Below are 25,007 nucleotides of genomic sequence, written 5' to 3' on the forward strand. Positions count from 1 at the left end.
CTACATAGAGAAGGAGAATAAAGAGAGGATTTAACTAGACTATCATCCAGAAATGAACAAAAGGAGTGATCAACAAAAGTTCTTCCCCAAATTAAAAAAAAAAAAAGACAAACTTACAAAATGTGATAGGGCTAAGGTTCTTGCCATACATGCAGTCAGATTTGATCTCTGACATTACCAGGAGTGATCCCTGAGTGCAAAATCAAAACTAAACCCTGAGCATACACAAGTGTGGCCCCCAAATAAAAACAAAACAAAATCAAAATGTGATACAAAATTAAGGAAAATCAAAACAAGGTAACTTCAATCAGTTTCCTGAGTATTAAAATACTGAACTGTCAAATAAATTTTGTTACTGGAAAAGAAATGTTTAAAGAAAAGGAAAACCCAGAAGTTGGGTAGAATATAAGGAAATGTGTATTAACACATTGCATATCATACACTTTTTTAAAGCATGAATTTGATTACTAAACAATTCTATGGGTCCTATGAATCAAGGAAATCTTCAGACAAATTGACGGCACTGTACATACAAATGTAGTCATCACAGCATGGTTTATAAGAGCAGACATTCAGAGAGAGTTCAAATATTCAGCAACAGAACACATTAAGTAAATTATACAGCATCCATAGTGATGAAAAATGAGTAAAATTAGATATTTACATGTATTGTTTACAATCTCTATCATTATTCACTACCAAATGATCATGTGGGAAATATTCAGATTATGCAACAATTTACAGCAATGGAAAAATATTCATATACTTATAGGTAGAATATATATACATGTAATGATATTTATATTTATATGTTATATATATAAATAATGCTACCTATAATCAAAAGTGTTTGGGTTATATATTGTGTCTGTAATTCCAGCAAGCAATTCTGATGAAGCAAAAATAGCTTTTCAAGAAAAACGCACTGCGCCAACATGAAGCTTAGAACTGTAATGAGACACCCTTGTCTTAGATTGAGAAATAAACTCCTAAATTCCAACTCCCCAAATTTTACAGTTTTATCACCTAATAAAATTGTGCATCTTCAATTCAGCAGAGCATATTCATATGCATTCATCTATTATGTGGAGAATTACATGTAATATTTTGAAGCCAAACTTATTAATTGATGTAAATAAGAAAAAAATGCAGATCAAAATTAGTTTTTCACTTTACATTTGGCAACTCAGTGGGGCATGTCACTTCATTTCAAGTACTTAGTCTTCAGCTCCCTTTTAAACAAAGTGATAACCATAAGCATTTGCTTCCTAAAAGATATTCTCAACTCCTAATCCTCAGCCGAGCATGATGAGAGTCTTCGCAGACCCCAGGTAATGGCCACATGGACGTGGTCTGGCACACGAAATGTGAGCAGAGGTGAAGTAGGTCACTTCCAAGACATGTCTCTTGGCCCTTCCCACCAGTGTGAAGACCAGGAAAGAAAATGCTTTATTAATGAGTTGAAATCCAAGCTCCCAGCTCTGTCAAACATCACAGCAACCTCAACTTTTTACGGTAATGAACTGTTCTATTTCTATAACTCAGAAATGAACCCAAAATCCCTGTCACTAGGCATTCTGGGAGTCAAACTGAAAAACTGAAACACAGAAAGCTTGAATGAAAAAGAACTAGTCTGTTATTTAATTTCTCCAACACGATCTTACATAGGCTCTCAAAAATATTTTTAGAACAAAAGTATTCCACTTGTCACTTTTTAATCTTTTAAGAAATCAAAGTATCTACCAGCAGTGAAGAAGGGTCCCTTTCTCCCCACATCCTCTCCAACAGCGGTTGCTTTTGTTCTTTTGGATGTGTGCTAGTCTCTGTGGTGTGAGGTGGTATCTCATGGTTGTTTTGATCTGCATCTCTCTGATGATTAGTGATGTAGAGCACTTTTTCATGTGTCTTTTGGCCATTCGTATCTCTTCCTTGGTAAAGTTTCTGTTCATTTCTTCGCCCCATTTTTTGATGGGGTTGGATGTTTTCTTCTTGTAGAGTTCAACCAGTGCTTTATATACCCTTGATATCAACCCCTTATCTGATGGGTATTGTGTAAATATCCTTTCCCATTCTGTGGATAGTCTTTGTATTCTGGTCGCTGTATCTTTTGCGGTGCAGAAGCTTTTTAGTTTAATGTAGTCCCATTTGTTGATCTCTGTTTTTTACTAGATTGCTTAGTTCCGTGTCATCTTTGAAGATACCTTTATCTTCAATATCCTGGAGGGTTTTGCCTACCTTGTCTTCAATGTACCTTATGGTTTGTGGTCTGATGTTGAGGTCTTTAATCCATTTTGATCTGACTTTTGTGCATGGTGTCAGATTGAGTTCTAAGCCCATTTTTTTGCATGTGGTTGTCTAGTTGTGCCAGCACCATTTGTTAAAGAGACTTTCCTTGCTCCACTTCACATCTCTTGCACCTTTATCAAAGATTAGATGATCATACATTTGAGGTTGTGTGTGGGGATATTCCACCCTGTTCCATTGGTCTGCAGTTCTGCTTTTGTTCCAGTACCATGCTGTTTTAATTGTTACCGCAGTTCAGCCCTTTTGGAAAACAATATGGACGATTCTCAAAAAACTAAAGGTTGAGCTCCCATTTGACCCAGCAATACCACTGCTGGGAATATATCCCAGAAAAGCCAAAAAGTATAGTCGAAATGACATCTGCACTTATATGTTCATCGCAGCACTGTTTACAATAGCCAGAATCTGGAAAAAACCCGAGTGCCCTAGAACAGATGACTGGTTGAAGAAACTCTGGTACATCTATACAATGGAATACTATGCAGCTGTTAGAAAAAATGAGGTCATGACATTTGCATATAAGTGGATCAACATGGAAAGTATCATGCTAAGTGAAATGAGTCAGAAAGAGAGAGACAGACATAGAAAGATTGCACTCATCTGTGGAATATAGAATAAGAGACTATAAGACTAACACCCAAGAATAGTAGAAATAAGTACCAGGAGGTTGTCACCATGGCTTGGAGGCTGTTCTCTCACTCTGGGCAACTCAGAGAAGGGAACACCAAGTAAAATGTGGTTGTTGGTCATGTGGGGGAAAGATGATGCGGGCCGAATATAGACTAGAGACAACACAATGGCCACTCAACACCTTTATTGCAAACCACAACACCTAATCAGAGAGACAGAACAAAAGGGAATACCCTGCCATAGTGGCAGTGTGGGGTGGGGGGAGACGGGACTGGGGAGGGGGGAGGGATGTTGGGTTTACTGGTGGTGGAGAATGGGCACTGGTGAAGGGATGGGTTATCAAACTTTGTAAGGGAGAAACATGAGCACAAAAATGTATAAATCTGTAACTGTACCCTCACATTGACTCACTAATTAAAAATAAACTATTAATTAAAAAAAAGAAATCAAAGTATCTAGATAATGTCAGGGATTTCCTTATAAACATAAAATATTAGATCTCTGTCACTGTATCACTGTCGTCCTGTTGTTCATCAATTTGCTCGAGCGGGCACCAGTAACGTCTCCATTGTGAGACTTATTACTGTTTTTGGCATATCTAATACGTCATGGGTAGCTTGCCAGGCTCTGCTGTGCGGGTGGGATACTCTCAGTAGCTATCCAAGAGGGGCGGAGCAATTGAACCCGGGTAGGCCACATGCAAGGCAAAGCCCTATCCACTGTGCTATTGCTCCAGCCCAAAATACTAGATCTAGTTACAATAAAATATTGATTAAGGATAGTTTATACTGAAAGCAAAATGTCTAGTCATATGTAAAATATGTGTATCTTCCATCTTGATTTTTTAAAAATCCTCAAATATCACATGCAAATCTTGTGTGTACAGGAGAAAAAAAACCCAGAAAATTCTGTCTCAACCTCATTACTCTGAAAGATTAGAATTTTTAACTTGGAGACAGAGAAAAGTAACTGAAAAGTATAGCTTCCTTCTTTATGTACTTGTTTTACTAGAAATTTGACAATAAACATGTATTACTTTAATAACATACAAAACTATGCAAATAAAGCATGAATTAGAATCACCAACCCCTCCAAAAAAGACGAGGGCTGGGGAAGGTAATGAAATTTCCACCTATAAGTAAAACCACAGCCTTCTAAATTCAACTAAGTAAATCCACAAACTTGTTACTTCTACTGTACATAAAAAATGATAGCACAACATAAAACAAATCTATTTCTTTAACCTCCCCGCTTTAATGGATGCTATAATTTCTCTTGTAGACAATAAACAGGAAAAAAAGAAAACTCATGAAAAAAATCAAAGGGAAGGGTCAGAAAAAAAGCAACATTTTAATTCAGATTAAAATATTAAATGTGAAATATCCTGGGTTCAGTCTCCCTTACCACATGGTCCCATGAGCACAGTCAGGAGCAATCCCTGAGTACCACAAAATGTGTTCCAATCCTCTCAGCTCTCTCCCTGGCCTTGAGCTCAAGCATCCAGAACCCACCTCAGCAACTCGATTACAGTCCCAGATACTAAAAGGGAGGTAAGGGAAGAAAGTGATCTTCCATCTCCAGAACAAGAACCAGAATCAGGACCAAGGAGAATATTAAACATATAGTAGGAGCTTTGTCCACATCTAATGCTGAAAATCAAGGTATTCAGAAGATGTTTTTTATCCTACCGCTCCAAAGGATCACTCACTCAAGTGAGTAAGTTGAAAAGAGAACTTTTTTCTTCCAAGTAAGTTGCACGCAGCCATGAATTACCAGTTACTGCTGGCACAAGGTATAAAAAAAAAAATGATAATTCAAGTAGTAAATAGGAGGCATTTTCATTTTATTTAATTTTTCTTAAATTTTAAATTTAATGTAAATAAAGCAGAAATCGATGCAATTCTAGGATTAGAATTCATCAGATAATAAAGTTGCAATGTTAATATAAATACATCTAAAAAATAAATTATGTGAACATTGTTAAATCTGATTGCAGGGTTGGCAGCCCTTGTCTAAGAATTTACTAAGCATTTGTAGCTTCAGGAGATGTCCAGACATTTCCAGATCTATGGTCTCCACCAAAGGGTCAACAAGGCGGCAGAGGTGAGTGGTGGGCGGGGCCTGGGGCTTCCGGAAGACCATAAGAGGATATAATAATCAGTATTAGCAGCTTCCAGAAACCAATTAACTACTGGTTAGAGAGTTATTAGCCAGCTATCTCATTGATCAGAGGAGAGGCTACCCGTAGGAGGCATTTTTTAACATCAATGAAAGCAATTTTAGAACCCATAGAAACTGGGAAAAATGACTCACACTTTCCTTAATTCAAAAGTCTTACACACATATATGCACACAGTCAGATTTTTTTTTAAATATTGTATTTTTATAATGATACTAGAACTCAGAGTCTCCTACCCAGTCCCTACATTTTATTTGGTGGCAAAGGAGGGTTATGGAGAGGCAAGATCCAATGGTGTTCTTAGGACTGTAGAGTGCTGGGGGATAAATAAAGTCAGCCTCCAGCACGATGAATTTTCTCATTTGTTTTTGTTTGAGGGCCATACCTAGCAATGCTCAGGAGTACTCTTGGCACTGTGCTCAGGATCATATCTGGCAGCACTTAGGATACGATACATGGTTCCAGGGAGTGAATAGGAGAAGGCCATGTGCAAAGCAAGTACCTTATTCCCTATACAATCTCTCTGCCCCATATAGGTTTAAATTTAAAAAATAAAAAATAAAAGAAGAAATAATAATGGAGAGGAAAATGTGGAAAGGAAGATTATGTGGAATATCACTGTGATCAATCTCTACCACAATCTCTGAGTGTTGCAAATCCTGGGTCAAAAAATTCATTTCAGAAAGGTGAAGAGGTTTCCCCAGGGTCACATATTATATAGATATAGACATTAAGAGGTTAAAGTAGCCCTATGTGATTCCATATACTTTGTAATTTCCACAATTTTGGACTTGTAAAATCAGCCATCAAGACTAAGCTGCTCTCTGATGAGAGCTAGGATGTTTGCAGATTTTCTACAGAAATAAGAAGTGCACTGGGCAGATGGTTCAAAGGGCTGGAGTATACACTCTACATGCAAGAACTCTGGATTCAATCCTCAGCACCACATGGTTCCCTGAGCATTAGTAACCCCTAACACCTCACCTGCCTGGAACCATGTCTGAGCACCACCTAGTATGGTACCAAAATGGAAAAAGAAAAGGGATGGGGAGAGAGGGAAGGAAGGCGAGGGAGGGAGAGAGGGAAGGGGAGGGAAGGGGAGGAAGGAAGGAAGGAAGGAAGGAAGGAAGGAAGGAAGGAAGGAAGGAAGGAAGGAAGGAAGGAAGGAAGGAAAGAAGGAAAGAAGGGAGGAAGGAAGGAAGGAAGGAAGGAAGGAAGGAAGGAAGGAAGGAAGGAAGGAAGGAAGGAAGGAAGGAAGGAAGGGAGGAAGGAAGGAAGGAAGGAAGGAAGGAAGGAAGGAAGGAAGGAAGGAAGGAAGGAAGGAAGGAAGGAAGGAAGGAAGGAGGGAGGGAGGGAGGGAGGGAGGGAGAGAGGGAGGGAGGGAGGGAGGGAGGGAGAGAAGGAGGGAGGGAAGGAAGGAGGGAAGGAAGGAGGGAAGGAAGGAGGGAGGGAGGGAAGGAGGGAGGGAGGGAAGGAGGGAGGGAAGGAGGGAGGGAAGGAGGGAGGGAAGGAGGGAAGGAAGGAGGGAAGGAAGGAGGGAAGGAAGGAAGGAAGGAAGGAAGGAAGGAAGGAAGGAAGGAAGGAAGGAAGGAAGGAAGGAAGGAAGGAAGGAAGGAAGGAAGGAAGGAAGGAAGGAAGGAAGGAATTATCAAATATTCTATAAACAGGTCCTGCTGAAGGCCAGGAACCACCTAGGACAGCAAACCAGGCAATGACGCCTAAGTAGGACACAGTGTACCCGGGCAACACAATGAACCCAATGAGCCACAAACTCCATCTGATGTCAAGTCCAAATGGGGAGTTCTCAGTCATCACCATGAGTGGCCTTGAAAGGGCCAATCCCAGTGATGAGTGTGTCTTCTGGCATGGAGAGTTTCACAACACATCTTTATTGCAGGCAGAGGACACTTGCATCATCCAGATTTATTGCCTTCTGAGAACCTACAGTGTGAATGTTTACTGTAGTCATGGAACCTTCACATGAGGTCAAAGAAGCACACACCCATCACTGTGACATTTCCAAATGGGGCCAAACAACAATAAGGAAAGGAAATGGGGATAGTTTATAATGTCACATTTTATAACAAATGAAGACTTTATTTTGAAGTGCTGGAGATCAGACCCAGAGCCTCACACACGCAAAGCAGCACTGGAACATTAAGTCACATTCCTTACTTTGACTTCCTTTTCTTGAGAGACCTATGATATTCATGGGTGACTTTGCAATATATACAGAGCCCTGTATAACTTGACAATAAATCCATCATAGCTTTATTTCAATATTGGGTTGAGTAAAATGAAGACACTGTATCTTTTTAACAAATGTTTCTTACATATGGATGGTGTCAGTAGTTGCTCCCTAGGTGGGTTCACAGGAAGTATACTAGGCCAATACTTTATTTAAAAATTCCGTTTCATCAGTAGTTCTTTCTCAGTCTGCCTGGTGATGGATGTTTACTGGCTTTATTGTGATCGTTTCATAATACATACAAGTACAGAATCACTGTGCTATACAATTGAAACTAGTAAAATGCCGTACGTCATTCTAATACCTCAATAAAAGAAAAACAAGTCAGCAACTCTTTTAATCCTTGTCTCTCTGTTCAATGCCTTGACCAAAATACTGAGGAACACACATGAAAGACGCAGCATTACATGGTCTGGGATTCTACAAATAATATCCTGGGGGCTTCAAAATCACTTTAGAATGAGACTTTAATTCTAAAAACTTGCTTAGCTTCATTCTAGAAGGCAAGGAAACTGTCTTTAAATTATAATCAAAAATTATTTTCTAAAGGGTTACAAAGCCTCTTTAACTGAATAACAAACCTACAGTTTTCTTTATCAAGAGGAATGCCTTAACCTAAATCCCAGTTTGAATGCTTCACTATTTCAATATAATAGCTAAAATCAGTGATCTAGATGATAAAGCCTCATCCTGAATTATATCAAATTTTCTACCATATTAATGTGTTTTTTTTTAAGTCAATGCTAATCAGGTTAGGAAGTAGCTCAAAATGCTGGAGCACATGCTTTGAATGTAAAAACTTCAGGTTTGATCCCCTGCACAGTATAGTTTCCCAAGGACTAACGCAGTCCCAAACATCACTGCATATGGTCCCAAAACTAACAAAATGTCTATGTTTGCCTTAAAAAATATTCATATCTAATGTATATTATATATCATATATAAAACATATTATAAATATATACATATATATAGGAGCTGGAGCGATAGCACAATGGGTAAAGCTTTTGCCTTGCACGCAGCTGACCCGGGTTCAATTCCTCCATCCCTCTTGGAGAGCCCAGCAAGCTACCAAGAGTATGCCTCCTGCACAGCAGAGCCTGGCAAGCTCCCCGTGGCATATTCGATATGCCAAACACAGTAACAAGTCTCACGACGGAGACGTTACTGGTGCCTGCTCGAGTAAATCAATGAGCAATGGGATGATAGTGATACAGTGAATAAATATATACAATACATATAATAGTATATTATATATAATACATATATGTATTTAAATACTTTCCTTTTGGGAGAAAGGGTTTGTTCGGGGATCACACCCAGTTGTGATCAGTACTTAGTCCTGAGTCTGCACTCAGGGCTCACTCCTCGCTGGGCTCTGGGGACCATATGGAGTGCTAGGTATCGAACCCAGGTTAGCCACATGCAAGAAAATTGCCTTACCCACTGTACTATCTCTCCAGCCCCTATTTAAATCCTTTCATCATTTGGAAAGATTCTCCAATTATTAAAGTACAACTGGCACTAAGACAACAAGAGGATATAATAATCAGTATTAGCAGCTTCCAGAAACCAATTAACTAGTGGTTAGAGAGTTATTAGCCAGCTCTCGCATTGATCAGGGGTAGAAAACACTGTGAATGGCGGGAGAGATAGTACAGGGGTTAAGGCACATGCTTTGTACGTAGCTGACCCTAGTTTGAGCCCTGACGTTACATGCGATCCTGGAGCACTACCAGGTGCCTCTCTGGAGACCTCAAACTCCCGCCAACATGACCTGTGAAATCCCCAGCCCTCAGGGTGGGCGTGAGCAGCACCAACCCTTAGGCATTCACAATGAACCACAGGCCTGGTGGCCACAAATCAGCAACTTTAAACTGATAAATGAAGGCATCAAGTACTTACTCTTTTCTAATAACAGACTATTGAAAATAAAAAAAAAAAAAAAGAAGGGCTGAAGCAATAGTACAATGGGTAGGGTATTTGTGTGCAACCTCGGTTTGATGCCTGGCGACCTGTATGGTTCCCTGAGCCCACCAGGAAAAAGTCAATGATTTGCTCCTTAGTAATTAATTTCATCAAAAATTCCTATCACGGGCTGGAGAGATAATCTAGAAGGCACATAGTGGACCCTGATTTAATCCCTAGCCCTCTCTATGACCACCGGAACACAGAACCAGGAATAGCCCCTAAGTACTGCCAGATGTTAACCAACCACCTCCATTGCTCCCCCAAAAGTCCTATTCAGAACTGTTTATTACACAAAGTCCTTCAAAATATGCTGACCTATAACAACAAATAAAAAAACAGTCGATGACAAAGCATATTACTTCAAATGAGTGACTTGTACAAACAAAATACATTCACACTATGAAATCCATACCAAGAAAATTCAGCTCCACAAAAACAGCTGTCAGAGGTACAACATTTATAATTACCCAGCTATAATTCCTACTAAGACCATGTACCTTTATGATCACGCATCTGGAAAAAAAGAATCATGTTTAACATGAACTGAAAACAGATCCAAGACAGCAAAAGAAAAATGTCAACTTCTGCACATCAAGAGACCCCTTCAGAGGGGCATGGACATAGAGTAAAAATGTCACCTATGCCAAAAGGAACCATCCTTTTGACATGACTGGGTTAAACTCCCATATGAGCAATGACACCAGAGGAATAAAAGCAAGAGAGCTGGAAACAGAGGAATAATTATGACCTGTCCTTACTCTTTATATTGGAAAATTAATTTACAGTGAGGACCTTGACATCAATGTTAATTCTACACACACAGAGCGAGAGAGCGAGTGAGCGAGCAAAATGCCCACAGAGGTTTTAATACAATTTCTAATACACTTCAACTAACATGCTTACATTTTGAATTAGAATTGCAAAAAGGAATTACAGATAAAACAGGATTAATGAATGCAAATTCAAACAAACTTTGCATGACACATTAATTTTTCAGATACCAAAGAAATCTTGGACAAGTACACAGAAAAAGTTGTAAAGTGGCCTTGAGATGAGATGTTACCCAGTGTACAGTGCATGCCTTGCATATGTCAGGCCCTGGGTTCAATTCCCAGCATCATAAAATATAAATTAAATTAAATAACCATAAATCTACATTTTATCCCTCTCAAAAAAGAGAAGGAAACGTTTTTTCATATATCTCACAGTAAATGACTTAGACCAAAGAAAATAAATCACCCAAACAATTTCAGATTAGCTTTAACTTCTTATCACATGTCCCAAAATTATGCTGCTCGGATCAAACACAGACTGAGCTTACTGGTCAGGCTTTATGTCTCTTAGCATCCTAGCTTGGATATGACTGTAAGGACAGAGGTTGTTTCTACATCTCATAGTTGGCATTGACAGACTTCTTTGAATTCATTGACTTTATTTAAAATCATGGGACAGGAAGACAGCTGGAAGGGCTGGAGTACACGCTCTGAGTACAGGAGACCTGGGTTCATTCCCAGTGTCCCATGGTCTCCCAAACACCACGGAGAGGGATGCCCAAGAACCAGCAGAGATTAGCACCCTGAGTACTGCAGCTCATGGCCCCCAAACTGGAACTAAAAAAAAATCCCACCCATTTTTAAAGATATAAATGAAACATCACTAAATAACCTGAAAATAACTATTCACTGACAACAATGAACATGGTGGGCGGGTGTGGAAAGAAAAGTCAAGGCTGTGATTACTAAAAGGTAATCAGGTATGAATGAAAATTAAATGAGTCATGCATTAGTTATCTCATATCAGGTTTGAGACACAGCTTAGCATACAGCAGGCACTCAGGAATGACTAATAATATAACACCATGCATAGATATACTCACTACCATTTGGCTCTTGATTTTTGGGGGGTGGTGGGAGGCAGGCAACAGGTGAAGGGGTAGGCCACACCCTATTGTACTCAGGGCTTACTCCTGGCTCTGTGCTCAGGCATCACTCGTGGTGGGACTCAGGAAACCATACATGGTACAAGGGATAAAACCCAGGAAATTCATATGCAAGGCAAATGTTTCACCCATTATACCATCTCCTTGGTACCACCCTTTCCCCCCCGCAATTTGGCTGTTTTAATGAAGTTAAATTGGTATGAAAAAATAATCAATAAGAGAGTCAACAAAAAAACATAAAAGACAATAATGGTGAACGCTACTGAGAGGGCTAGCAAATACTCTATTTCCCTCCTTCCCAATTGCTGAGTCACACTTGTTTGTAACAAACATACTTCTGATTACCATATTTGCACAGAACTTCATTTCATTGACCAGACCTTTCTGCTGCATTCCTGGAGACCAATCCAAAAACCTCTTCCTGGAATTTATATCAAGGAATAAGAGATCTAAGTCTTTGACAGCGCCCGTGAGAGAATTAATGTATGTGGGGGAACTGTAAGCAGCCAGGTTCTGGTATAAATCAATCATTCTGAAAGAAGAGAATAATTAAGAATCCCAACAGGAAACAAAACCAAAACCAAAAACCCGTGGGCTGGGTTCAAAGTCCTGAGCCCTAGGATATATCTAGATTTAACTACATTCCCTACCCAGCTATACTTCTGATACATTTGTAACATGTAGACATGTATAATTATACAACTGTACACTTGTAACATGAACACTCGTGAATTTTTGTTCAAGTGCATTATTATTATTATTTGCAAACAGGAGTCTTCCACAGAAGAGTTTTCTTCTATAACCACAATAATGAAGGAACAAGAACGAAAAAGCTGAGGCCACAGGAAGGAAATCGCAAATAACCCAGGGTGGCCCCTGAAAAAATAATGATCCAGCAAGAGCAAGTGCTGGGCAAGTAAGACTCTGAATTTACAGTTCTCTTCCTCTTCTGTGCAATCAAGATGAGGAGCAACAGAATGACTAAATTGGCTAGAAGACTCAGCCTGGTTTTTACAATGTTTTCATATCTGTGAATGCCACATTCTTTTCCTTTCTTTCCTGCACAGTCTTGTTTCAAACTCTGGCAAAGGGCTGCACAGGGGAAGCAATTGAAAGTTGGCTGAGATGAAGTTCTGAGATTTCAATTAAAAACATTCCCTCACTTGCCACTGGGTACCACTGTGGAAAATAAAGAAATGCAATGGCAAAGCTTCCTGCCTACTGAAAAATATTTCTGCTAAGCTTCAGAATGGCGAACATCATTTATCTACAAATACAAACAACTTCTGTTTAAGCTATACAAGGGCTCTGGCCCAATCCCAGTTGCTGAGAAAATAGCCAGTTTTGTATAGACAAACTCTAGTGTTCACATTTCCTAAGCGACCTCCGTGAACTGGCATTTATATACCCACAAATGCCTAAAAATCCCCATAAATGTCTACAATCTCACAGAGCTCTAATAATGATAACCTTCACCAGTACATACTCATTCTGCCTCAGCAGATACCCACCAGGCTTAAAAATTTATTATCAGGTTGGAGAGATAGTATAGTGGATAGGGTGCTTGCCTTGTACACAGTCTGCCCAGGTTTGATCCCGAGCAATCCATATGGTTCCCCCAAGTACGTAGTATTGCCAGGAGTGTTCCCTGAGCACAGAGTCAGGAGTAAACCTGAGCACCAGCAGGTGTGGTCCAAAACAAACCAACAAAATTTATTACTATACAAAATACCACTTCCGTTCTCCCAAAAGAACAAATAAGGCTGAAGTTCCAAAAAGGAGAACGTACTTCTTAATTTTTGCCATGATACCAGAGACTTAGGGCTGGATCGACAGCACAGTGGGTAGGGCGTTTGCCTTGGACGCGGCCAACTCAGGTTCGATTCCTCCGCCCCTCTTGGAGAGCCCAGCAAGCTACCTATCGGGAGTATCCCGCCCACACAGCAGAGCCTGGCAAGCTACCTGTGGCGTATTTGATAAGCCAAAAACAATAACAACACAATGGAGATGTTACTGGTGCCCACTGGAGTAAATCGATGAGCACCGGGATGACAGTGATACAGCGATACCAGAGACTAAAGCACACAGCAATAAACCACGTGGTGAGTTCTCACACATGAATTAATGACAGTTGCCAACACCACAGCAGCAGGGAATAACAAATATCCAGACTGGCTTCTACTGACTGAACAATCATAGAGATTGGTAGATTAGCATGATACAGAGGGAGATGAACAGGGGATGTTAAAGAAGGACCCCCTTCCCGCTCAACATCACAGCCTTGGCCTGCTCTTCCCAGGACACGGGTCTTCCGCCTCCAGGAGACAGAGGCTCTAGGTGTCACTCAGCCACAAGGAAGTCCAATAAAAACGACAAGAGTGAAATTCCAAACAGCACAAGACAAGCAGCCCCACACAAGTGAACGCTCGGGGACTGTCCCAGCCTTTTAAGAAGGTCAAATCATACCTCCCACCCCTCGTGAGGGGGAGTTGCTCAGGAGGGTTCAAGCTCTGCTGGAGTCACAAAGAGAAAGTGTGAGTTTTAGGGTGAAGAAATCGCCAGCGTTCCATCTCTTACCTGTGCCAGTCTGCGGCTCCGTGCCCTGACTCTGCGAAGGAGCTCTGAGAACGGGGCGGGGCCAAGATAGCTGCAGGTGAGTCTGGCCGGGGAGAGGCAGGACACAGCCCAGTAGGATACAGTAGCCTCCTCCCAGGCGGAAGCGGAAGACCAGACTCACAAAGAAGATTTGGCAACTTTCCTGTCACTCTCTAGAAGTGAAGGGAGAAATTACTGTTTCCCAAGGAATACGACAGAATCCCAAATTAAAGCTCAAAGGCAAAAAAAAAAAAAAAAAAACAGGTCCTGGGCATCACTAAACGACTAAAGCAAGGCCACCGGGAGCCACTGGGAGCAGGAGGAGTGGTGGATCAAATCACTGTCTGTCCTGACAACTGACAGTGCCATTTCCCAGCGGGGTGTGACACTGGGCAAGTCACTTACTTAGGGAGCAGTGTCTCCATGCACAAAAAGGGACAAGAGCTGTGCCTACATCATAGGGCAGGGTGAGATGACTACTGAAGCCTCAGGACAAAAGGATTATCAAAGAACACACACACACACACACACACACACACATGCACACACACATACACATGCACACATGCACACACATGTCCACATGCACACACATACACACACATGCATACACATGCATATACATTATGAATCACTTATAAAAGTCAGTTTTCAGTTCACCTAAAATCAAGCAAAGAAAATGATTTTAAGTTCCCTCGAAGCCCAGTAAAATCTAGTAAATTAGAAAGGTGTACAGAACACTTAGTCTTTGAACAAGCCAGCTGGGTCACACCTATTTGCCAACTCTCTATCCTAAGTGTGGACCCATGGACAGGGAGGTAACAGCATGCCAAGGCATCCAAGAGGGGCTCTGAGCGCCCTGCATTCACGCGCCCTGCCCCCAGGAACACTGGCATCCACCTCTCCAGAAGGCTGTTCCCTCTGACATGGCAAACTCCTGCGGAAGGCCCACCGAGGACTGCCCGAGTCCTCAAACACCAATCCACACCCCTTCCCATGGCTGTCCAGGCCCTGGGGGTCTAGACACAGCATCAGTCCCGATGCAGCTCCCACCACCTCCCTTCCTAAGCATTCCCCATCGCTCCACCCTGCTGGCCTGCAGCCTGCTTTCTTGCCACCCACAGTCCTTTGCTCAGTTATTTGCGTCTTGAGCTCCTTCTAGATCTCCAGGTCTTAGACCTTCCAGCCTGGTGGTGCTGGTACCTTCCCCTGAACTCCCCGCCCTCCAGGAGGGGAAACTTGCTGAGGGCAGAGCCCTGTGTCCTCCTTAGACAGGGAAAACACCTGGGGCTTGATAAAAGTGAACACTGCGGGGCTGGAGATGCAGGTTTTCCTTGATTCTGTTCTTCTCCGGCTAGTTGAGCAATAAAAATTACATCCAACCAATGCATAGGAGAAAAGGAAAAAATTAATTTCATACATGCGAAAAACCTACATTCCCAGATGAACAGGGCAATGGAAGCATGTTTGCCTATTTATCCTAAGAACAGGATGGAGGGCTAAGAAGGCTGACTCAGTGGCCAGGATGCTTGTCCTGCCAGAGATCCATTTCTCTGGTAGGAAGGTTATTTCTGGATCCCAGGAGATAGCTCAGGGCATATAAGCACCTGCCTTGCAAGTATGAGGCCTTAAATTGCCTCTCTAATGTGACCTGCATGGAAGGCTGTGGTCCCAGTGCTTTGCTTGTTTAATATCCCCAGTGTCACAAATGTGTTCAATCTCTTTGCCTATAGTCTGGTGGTGTGTGTGAGCACTGAAACTGAAGTGTGTGACCCTCAACAAAAACCTCAACTAAAAGATGCACAAAATGGACTACAGAGATCGTACAGTGTATGGGGTGCTTGCCTTGACCACAGCCAACCTAGATTCAATCCCCAGAACCCCTAATGGTCCTCAGGTCCTTCCGGGAGTGATCCCTGGGCACAGAGCCAGGAGTAAGACCTGAGCACTGCCAGGTGTGGCCGAAAAATAAACAAATGAAAAGAACCACACACAAAATAAAACTAGTGCTTTCATCATCTTCAGATAAATGCTCAGGAGTCAAATTGCTGGATCAGATGGCAATTCTAATTTATATTTATTTTTAATGTATTTTTAGTTTCTTGGGTCACACATTGGGTGCTAGGGGCTCACTCTTGGTTCTGTGATAAAGGGCCACATCTGGCAGTGCTGAGGGGGATTAAATGCAGTGCTGGGGATCAAAGCAGGATTGGCCACATGCAAGGCAAGTACCTTAACCACTGAACTATCTATCTAGGAGATGACTACCATGCCACCCCCCCGGCCCTGCCCACCATCTTTATATTCTTCCCCCCAAACGGTGCTCAGGAGACCAGGCAGCCAACCAAGGCAATGGTTCAATGCAAGAAGGAACCAAGGATGCAATGCCCAGGCCCTGCAACCACTGGGGATGACCCAGGCCACTCCAGCAGGGCCTGGGGCCTCCATGGCTAAACCCAGTGATGCTCAAGGGACCCTGTAGGCCAAAAACTAAACTCAGGTTCTCTAACTATCCAGGTATCTCCATTTCATCTCCCATAATGGTGGCAACAACTTCCAATCTCACCAACAGTGCACATGCATTCCTTCTGCACCACGCCCTTGCCAACACTTGTTTCTTGTCTTTTTATAGAGTTCATTTCTGAAAGTGTGAGCTGTTATCTCACTTGTTTCTTGTGTGTTTGTTTTCTGTTTTTGTTTTTAGCGTGAACATGGTTCTCACTACCACAAATTACACCGTCAAGTTCCCCACATGTGGGGAAACTGCAGGTGTCAGCAAATCCAGAGTGCAATGGATAAGCCTCAGCCTGAGGAAACTACCTTCATGATCATGGTTATCTCCCCTGCCAGGTAAGTACATGGAAAATATTTTTAATTTAAAAGCAAAAATTACTGCATGGCTCCCTTTGATCCTTTGATTGGGGAAAAAGAAAACCCACAACATATTGGGCAAGTGAAATAGCACTGTAATGTATGCTATTCCTACTGAGATATCATGACTATCTCTGAATAGACAGAGGCCTGGAGGGCTAAAGAGATAACACAAGGGTTAAGGCACTTGTTTGGCATGCAGGCCACCCTGGTTTGATCCCCAGCTCCCCATATTGTCCCCTGAGCCCTGCTAGGAGTGATCCCTGAGCACTGAGCCAAAAACAAGTCCTGAGCACTGCCCTTAGTATGGCTCCCAAAACATCAAGACAAAAAACCCTCTGAGGCCTCATGAGGTAACATCGTTATCCAAAATCCTACAGTTTGCAGCAACAGAACCAGAATTCAAAGTCCCACTGCCTTGAAAGTGGGACCCAACACCAGCCCCTGGAAAGGACCGCGATTCCCAGGGCCCTCTTCCCTATGATGGCCACTCAGCCAGTGAAGTCTGCATAGGGAAATAAAAGCATATTTAAACATAGAAAAGAAACATGAAAACAAAAGTGCAGACTTGTTGCTCGCTGGCACTGGCCAAGCAAAAGAAGCAAAAGCCTCGGCATTCCTCATGGTGAAGTCTTCAGCAGGCTTGGCGTTTCACCTCGCCCAGCTCTGAATCCTCATTTAGCGTCACCAGCACTTTTCCCGCCCCTCTACCCTACTGTTCTCTGAATCTGTTTATTTTAAGACTTAAAGAAATAAACTTGAAGACTGAAGTTTATTCAGTCTTGTTCTTGTCCCAGGAGCTTGACAGTTGACATCACCTCCACAGGGAACGTACAATGTCACCCATATCCATATATCTAGCTTGGACCCATTTTCCTGCCTCGACCTGATCATCACCTCCTCTAAGAAGCCTGCTAGGAATAGCTTGTTGTATGTCATTCCAGTCCTAGTACACTCTAGTGGTAGTCATGATTTTTACTTTGTAGTGTTTTGCACTATCCTATACTTTTATTCAGAGTGTGCAAATGCCACATGAGCAGACGTGCATGTGTCTAGGCATGTGCAAGAGAGAAAAAGAGGCGGGGGAGGGAGAGAGAGAGAGAGAGAATTGGGCTGGAGCACAGATACTGCATATGTGAGGCCTGGGTTCGAGCACCAGTGGGAGTGGCCCCAAAATAAAAGATAGTGTGTGTGTGTCTGAGAGAGAGAGAGAGAGAGAATCAAAATTAACACAATGAATAAGCCACATGCTACACATAACATAAGCATACCCTGGAGGCAAAGCTCTAGTAAATAAATTCAAAGCTACAGAAGAAAGAATTTACAGAATATTCTGCTAGCTCTTTCATAGAGCACCTGAGAAAGAACACTGAAAGGTTTGATACATAGAAAATCTCTACCAAACAACAAGGAAAGCCCCCACTCACTGTTTTTTCCCTGCTGCTTAATATTCTTCCCTCTGCCAACATTAGCCTCATCGAGTCCTCATGTTTCTAAAATGAAAAACATTTAAATTGTGTCTACAAATTACCTCCTGTATTTCTCCCTGTATAAAATAGAGGTTATAAAAACCAGCTAAGGAAAAGACTAGTAATTAGGCAATCCAACAGAAAGTAGGATTAGGGCTGCCTCGCCAACTTCCCCCTCCAGAAATTTTGGATCAATGTTCCCGGCGGACCCCTCAGGGCTACTTTCCAGTGTGCCCGATCATTAGAGGATTCACTAGATCATTAGTCATAACAAGACCATTCACCAGCATTTATGTCTGCAACAAGGGGCTGGACTCAGAAGTCTGCTTCCTCCCAGCATGTTAATGCTGATGCAGATCAAATTTTTAATGAAAGTGTAAGTTCACGGTTTTAAAATACAGAGGATGCCTTCCAGCTATGATCAAATAACCCACTTTCTAGGAACGGCCTTTCACAAGGCCAGCTTGGTGCCCTGTTGAGAACTGAGTTCAACTACTGTTATTTCCAAGGAGATTGTGTGAATTCTTTGGGGGATGGTTTGTCTTCCAATGCTCACCCTTCTCATGAGACTACTCCCAAACTATATTCATATATGGATTTTTTTCTGGAATTTATAATATCAATAAACTAATGGTGTCAAAATTATATATACTTGGGGGTTGGAGGGGTAGAGCGTTTGCCTTACACAAGGCCAACCCAAGTTCAATTCCCAGCATCCCATATGGTATCCTGAGCACTGCCAGGAGTAATTCCTGAGTGCAGAGCCAGGAGTAACCCCTGTGCATTGCTGGGTATGACCCAAAAAGTCAAAAAAAAAAAAAAAACAATTATATATACGCCCACTACTTTTCCAAAGGGGCTGCTATCAGTTTTCAGCTCAGTCTGAGATTTGGAGGCGCTGGAGTGATAATACAGCAGGTAGTGCACTTACTTTAAACACCACTGACTGGAGTTCGATCCCCAGCTCCCATATGGTTCCCTGAGCCCCGCCAGTAATGATTCCTGACCACAGAGTGAGAAGTAAGCCTTGAGCAGCAATGAATGTGGCCCCCAAAACAAAACAAACAAACAAACAAAAATCAGAAATTTGGGCATTCCAAGAAAGATAAACAGAATGCTAGCTCATAACCGGAAGCCTGTGTTTTGCTCAAGTTACACTAATGGAGCGAAAGACTCAGATTCAATTACCAGCGTTGTCCTCCGGGCACCCCTAGGAGCAACCTCTAAGCACTGAGCTGGGAATCCATCCTGATCACCTTGAGCATGGCCCCAAAATCACCCCCAAATAACAACAGAATTAAAAATCTGTTCTTTTGAAAGAGCAAAAGAGAGAGTTCTTCTCCCAGAATCATATAGAGTGTCGTTAAAGCTTGGCACTGATTTCTGCTCTGTTCTGACCATGTTGAGGTGCCGAGGCCATGGGGAGTATGGAAAATAAAAGCAGGCCAAGAACCCTAGGAGGAGTTCAGTCTAGACTTAAAAATTGGCTCCAAGTGGATAATTCAATGTGGGCACTTAAGACCGGGCCATGTTTAAAAAACAGTTCACATACGGTTTTACTTGGGCTCCCAATTTTGTATAATAAACAAGTGCCAAGAAGTTAAAAAATCCTGACAACTTAAAAAAAATTAGATTACATCAGGCAATTTTTCAAATCCCACACAAAATAAGTTTGTTCTAAGAACGAAGACATGTAACGGGAAATCTAACTCCAGGAATTAATTCAAGCAAAATCCTGTGACGGTGACGTGTTCTTGAGACCAGTTTCTTTTGGGAAAAGAAATGGAGGTAGATGCTTTTTGTAGTTACCTCAGCAGATTATAATGAGACTCAAAAAAATTGATTTCTGTGGGGAAGACAGCACCAGGATATTGTTAACAAATGCACCCAGAGGAGGTGGAACAGGTTCATCAAGTCTGAGTTTGACAGGTTTGTCCAGCATACTCAACCGCTGCATCAGTTTCATGTCACCAAAATAGCACTGTAGCACTGTCGTCCCATTGTTCATCAATTTCCTCGAGTGGGCACCAGTAATGTCTCCATTGTGAGACTTGTTCTTATTGTTTTTGGTATATCTAACATGCTATAGGTAGCTTGCCAGGCTCTCCGAGAGGACGGAGGAATCAAACCCAGGTCAGTTGAGTGCAAGGCAAACGCCCTACCCACTGGAGCTATAGCACAGCAGGTAGGGCGTTTGCCTTGTATGTCGCTGACCCAGGTTCAATTCCCAGCATCCCATATGGTCCCCTGAGCACCGCCAGGAGTAATTCCTGAGTGCAGAGCCAGTAGTATCCCCTGTGCATCGCCAGGTGTGACCCAAAAAGGAAAAAAAAATAGCCAGTTCAATAAGTAATAATCCTTGAAAACTAACCAAAATAGAAACACCAAAATAAAAAGAGAAATCAAATCTATCAGGCAAAGAATAGTGTAAGCTTTTGTTCAATGATCACTTTGAATACTACTAAGCCAGCAATGTCAAATTTTTATTAATAGTTGTTTCCTACTTGACAACCCTGCACTTTGCAATTTTAATACATTTAAATAGAATTGGGATTAGGCTGGTTCCCTCTCCCTCTCCCCAACATTCCCCAAAAAGTAATCAAAGACACAATCCCATGCTTTATTGGCAAAATTTTCAAGAATGCAATCTCAAAGACTGTTCAGTACAAAGCTGACAAGTATGATTTGGGGAAATATGAGAGGTGGCATACAGAAAAGACAAATTCAAGAAGGGGTTCTGAGGGGCTGGAGCGATAGCACAGCGGGGAGGGCGGAGTTTTACTAGTCACCCTATGTCTCATGTTCTCTGTATCCTGTTGAAGACATCTTAAAGATTTTGAATATAGTGATCATTTATTGATTTATTTTGCAGTTCCAGGGATCAAACCAGAGCTTCACTCATGCATAGCAATCGCTACATCCTGTAATCATTTAAAATATACACACAGGAGGGTCCTGAGAGATACTACAGCAGGTAGGGCACTTGCTTTGCATGCTGCCAACCCCGGTTTGATCCCCAGTATCATATATGATCCCCAAACATAGAGCAACTGTGGCCCAAAAACCTAAAAAAAGTATATACATATATATATACACATATACACACACACACACACACACACACACACACACACGGGGCCAGAATTTGTCTACAGCTCAAGAATTGGAAAGAAGAAAAAAAAATGTCAGGAAAAAAATTTAGAAGGAAGAAAGGGGAAAAAACATGTAGAATTATAGACCCTTCTTTTCTCCTATGGACAACTAGGACTGGAGCAATAGCACAGAGGGTGGGGTTTTTGCCTTGCACTCAGCCAACCTGGGTTGAATTCCTCCGTCCCTCTCAGAGAGCTGGCAGGCCACTGAGAGTATCCTGCCCGCATGGCAAAGCCCGGCAAGCTACCTGTGGCATATTTGATATGCCAAAAAGAGTAACAACCAGTCTCATAATGGAGATATTACTGGTGCCCACTCGAGCAAATCGATGACAATTGGGATGACAGTGCTACAGTGCTACAGTGCTTATGGACAACTCATTTTCATTTTTTCTTCAGTAGATGTTGCTTCAAGAAAACAAAATAATCACCTCAGGGCATATTATTCTAAGTAACTCCAGGTCAATCTTCATTAGGTACGCCACACTGCTGCTTACAGCCAATCTAAGCCCGGTGGGGACCTGTGGCCACGCAGATAACCTTAATGAGCGGAATGGGCAAACCTAAGAACTACAGAGTATTGCTGGGTCAAATGGGAGCTCAATTTCTAAATTTTTTGAGAAGCGTCCATATTGTTTTTCAAAAGCGCCGAAAGTAGACTATAGATTGAACATGATGGCCACTCAATACCCCTATTGCAAACCACAATACCCAAAAGGAGAGAGAGAACAAAAGGGAATGCCCTGCCACAGAGGCGGGGTGGAGGGGATGGATTTGGGGGTAGGAGGGATACTGGGTTCATTGGTGGTGGAGAATGGGCACTGGTGGAGGGATGGGTTCACGAACATTGTATGATGGAAACACAAGCACGAAAATGTGTAAATCTGTAACTGTACCCTTACAGTGATTCACTAATTTAAAAAAATAATAAACAAAAATAAATAAAAATTAAAATTAAAAAAAAAGAACTGCAGGGGTACTGGGATGCAGGGAAACTTGAGAGTACAAGGCAACCTCCAAATTCATGTTGGATTCCATTAAGTACCCTGTGCTCACTCCCCTCACTCCCTCTCTCCACTCAACACCAAACCAAATAGGTGCATCTAATTCAGCCCACGGGCTAGAAGCTTGAAACCTCTAAGAGAGGGCCCAGTTCGTTTTTAAGAGGATTCAAACCTCCTGTTCCACAAATGCCTGACCAGCACATAAAATCTTCAAATCATGAAGTTGAGAATACAGTAGTAATCTACAAGGCTCAGAGAAACAGTTCCAGGGGCCCAGTGTTTGCAAGGCAAATGTACAAATGCAATAGACTTTCGACACCAACCAACTAGTCAAGGCCTTCAGTAACCTCCAAAGGCCTGTGGCGAGCAAGCTGCACCACTTCTCCGTTTCTTCGCCTGAGAAAAAGGTGGGAATAAAAAGTAGCAAACATTACAAGGAATGTATCTGTAAAACTCAGAATATAGTAGACTCTCAAATGGGAGTTAATAGTTCTGGAGGGGAGACGCGGTGGGGGTGAGGTGGGGGGGGCCTTCACTGGCAGTATTGAGCTGCCACAGTGCCAGGGGACAGTGGATCAGACCTCGACAGCCACACGAGAACTATGTGCTCCAGCCCTTAGAGCTATCAGCAGGCCAACAGGCCTAGCACTTAAAAATTTTTATTATGAAATATATTTTGATTACTGTGACAAATGAGGTTTGCCACAATTCACATGAGGACAGAGGAAATGTCACAGGCAAACTGGTAGGTAAATGACACTGATCACTCCCTTGGAAAAAGCTATAACTGTGTGACCAATCAAGTTGTGCGACCATTTAGTAAAGTTCCAAAAGTCATAAAAAGATACTAATGAATCATGGAAATGCTCAGAGCTCTAAAGAGGAATAACAACAATAACAACAATAACAACCCCCTCCCACCACCCCCCAAAAAACTTATCATACTGGCTCTATTTAATTTGAACAAGGCTTGTAGTCATTCAGGATTAATTCTGTTAAATATTTTTAAACAACAAAATCAAAAGTGCAAATCCAAACACACACACACAGAAAGCTAATACATAGCTCCCTGCCAAACATCTCAAACTGTTACCCATCAGCTGCCTTAAACAATTTATACCCTTAAGCGCGACAGTTCTCATCTGCCCTCCAGCCAATGATCTACGCAGTTGCCCTTTGTTAGACACTAACAGCTCTCTCCAAGAGAAAATTTAACTTCCAACTTTGGGGATTTTTTTTTTAATCCCTATAGAAACTGGACTGGGAAAAGGAAAAATGATGAAGTAATAACACACAGGTGCTTCCTACCTAATTAAAAGAGAAGTTTACAGCTGCACAGGTAGTGAATCATCCCCGTGGGTCCCTCCACGTGTATCCTTCAAATGGCACGTAGCTCCAGCAAGAGCCATATTCCATATGCTTTCCTGAAAACTGCCTTCTCTGAGCTTGGTAAAATGATGACGGTCAGGTAACTAATGGTATTTTCTGCTTCCTGGCCTTCCTCCCTATGGACGCTCCAGTTCATTTGTGTTTCCTTAACTCTAAAAATAATTAAGTAACCTTGAAGCAAGAGGCTCAGAGCTTAGGAAACCGAGCAGTGTATTGTCAGTGGAGAAAAGCTAGGTGCAAAATTATGAGTAATGTTATTACTGCACGTAAGATTTATATGCAAAGTTGTACTATTTGCATACTTCGTATATGTGCATCTCTACATCATACACATAGATCACATAAACACAGATTCAAGATATACAGAAATAAATGTGTATATCTTTATTGCATTTTCACAGATGTAATGTTTGTTATTGTCTCTAGGAAAGCTAGTGAGATGGCAGAGATGAGGGGAAAAACCCACTCTTTACGGGTATTATTTCTTGAAAATGTATATCTGAAAAATATGTTAAAAAAACTAAAAATGCATATTTTAATCTCTTTAAATTCATCTGGTTTGCCAGTTGTTCTCTTGGATCTTAATTTTTCTAATGTCAAAGGTGTTGAAAATAATTCATTTCTTCAGTTTATCCATGAGTGTTTCCTTTTGTTGTTGTTTTTTGTTTGGGGGATACATCTGGTGGTGCTCAGGGCTTACTCCTGGCTCTGTGCTCAGGGATCACTCGTGGTGAGCTCCGGGGGCCTTATGGGATTCCAGGGATGCATCCTAGGTAAGCCATATGGCAAGCCAAGTGCCCTACCCACTGTGCCATCATTCTGGTTCCCATAAGTGTGTCTTTTTATGTATATTAATAGTAAAATATCTAAAAGAGAAATGTGTTAGACCTTTAACTAAGGGTGAGGTATGTTACCTGTGGTTCGAGATCTGGTTTTTCCTCTCTTCTTCTGCACCATTAGTACCACTCCTGAGACCGAACCACAAAAAAGTTGCTACAAACACAGCTTGAGCGATAGATTATATGTTTCTCACATGTCAAGCCCTGAGTTTGATTCCCAGCACCATCTGCAGCCGACCCCATCACTGCTTATTTTAAATTCAAAATAAATTTTCATTTAAAAACTACACAGAAAAACAGCACCACTACTACACTTTGATGAGAATAGCTGAAAGCCAAAATACCAACGACACTAAGTGATGGCAAGGGTGTAGAGCTACAAGAAATCTCACTCAGGCACCAACAGGATGGTTCAGT

The 25,007-nt window shown here is 41.8% G+C and overlaps 1 protein-coding gene and 1 pseudogene across 14 annotated transcripts in view; both read right to left on the minus strand.

Moving 5' to 3' along the window:
- The window catches only part of MAGI1 (membrane associated guanylate kinase, WW and PDZ domain containing 1), a 754,097-nt gene that overhangs the window by 594,997 nt on the left and 134,093 nt on the right, over positions 1–25,007 (minus strand). The window lies entirely within an intron of this gene.
- Positions 16,571–16,724, minus strand: LOC129404700 (U1 spliceosomal RNA; annotated as a pseudogene).

This window comes from Sorex araneus, chromosome 4, assembly GCF_027595985.1.
Source record: "Sorex araneus isolate mSorAra2 chromosome 4, mSorAra2.pri, whole genome shotgun sequence".
In the NCBI taxonomy this organism is placed as follows: Eukaryota; Metazoa; Chordata; class Mammalia; order Eulipotyphla; family Soricidae; genus Sorex; species Sorex araneus.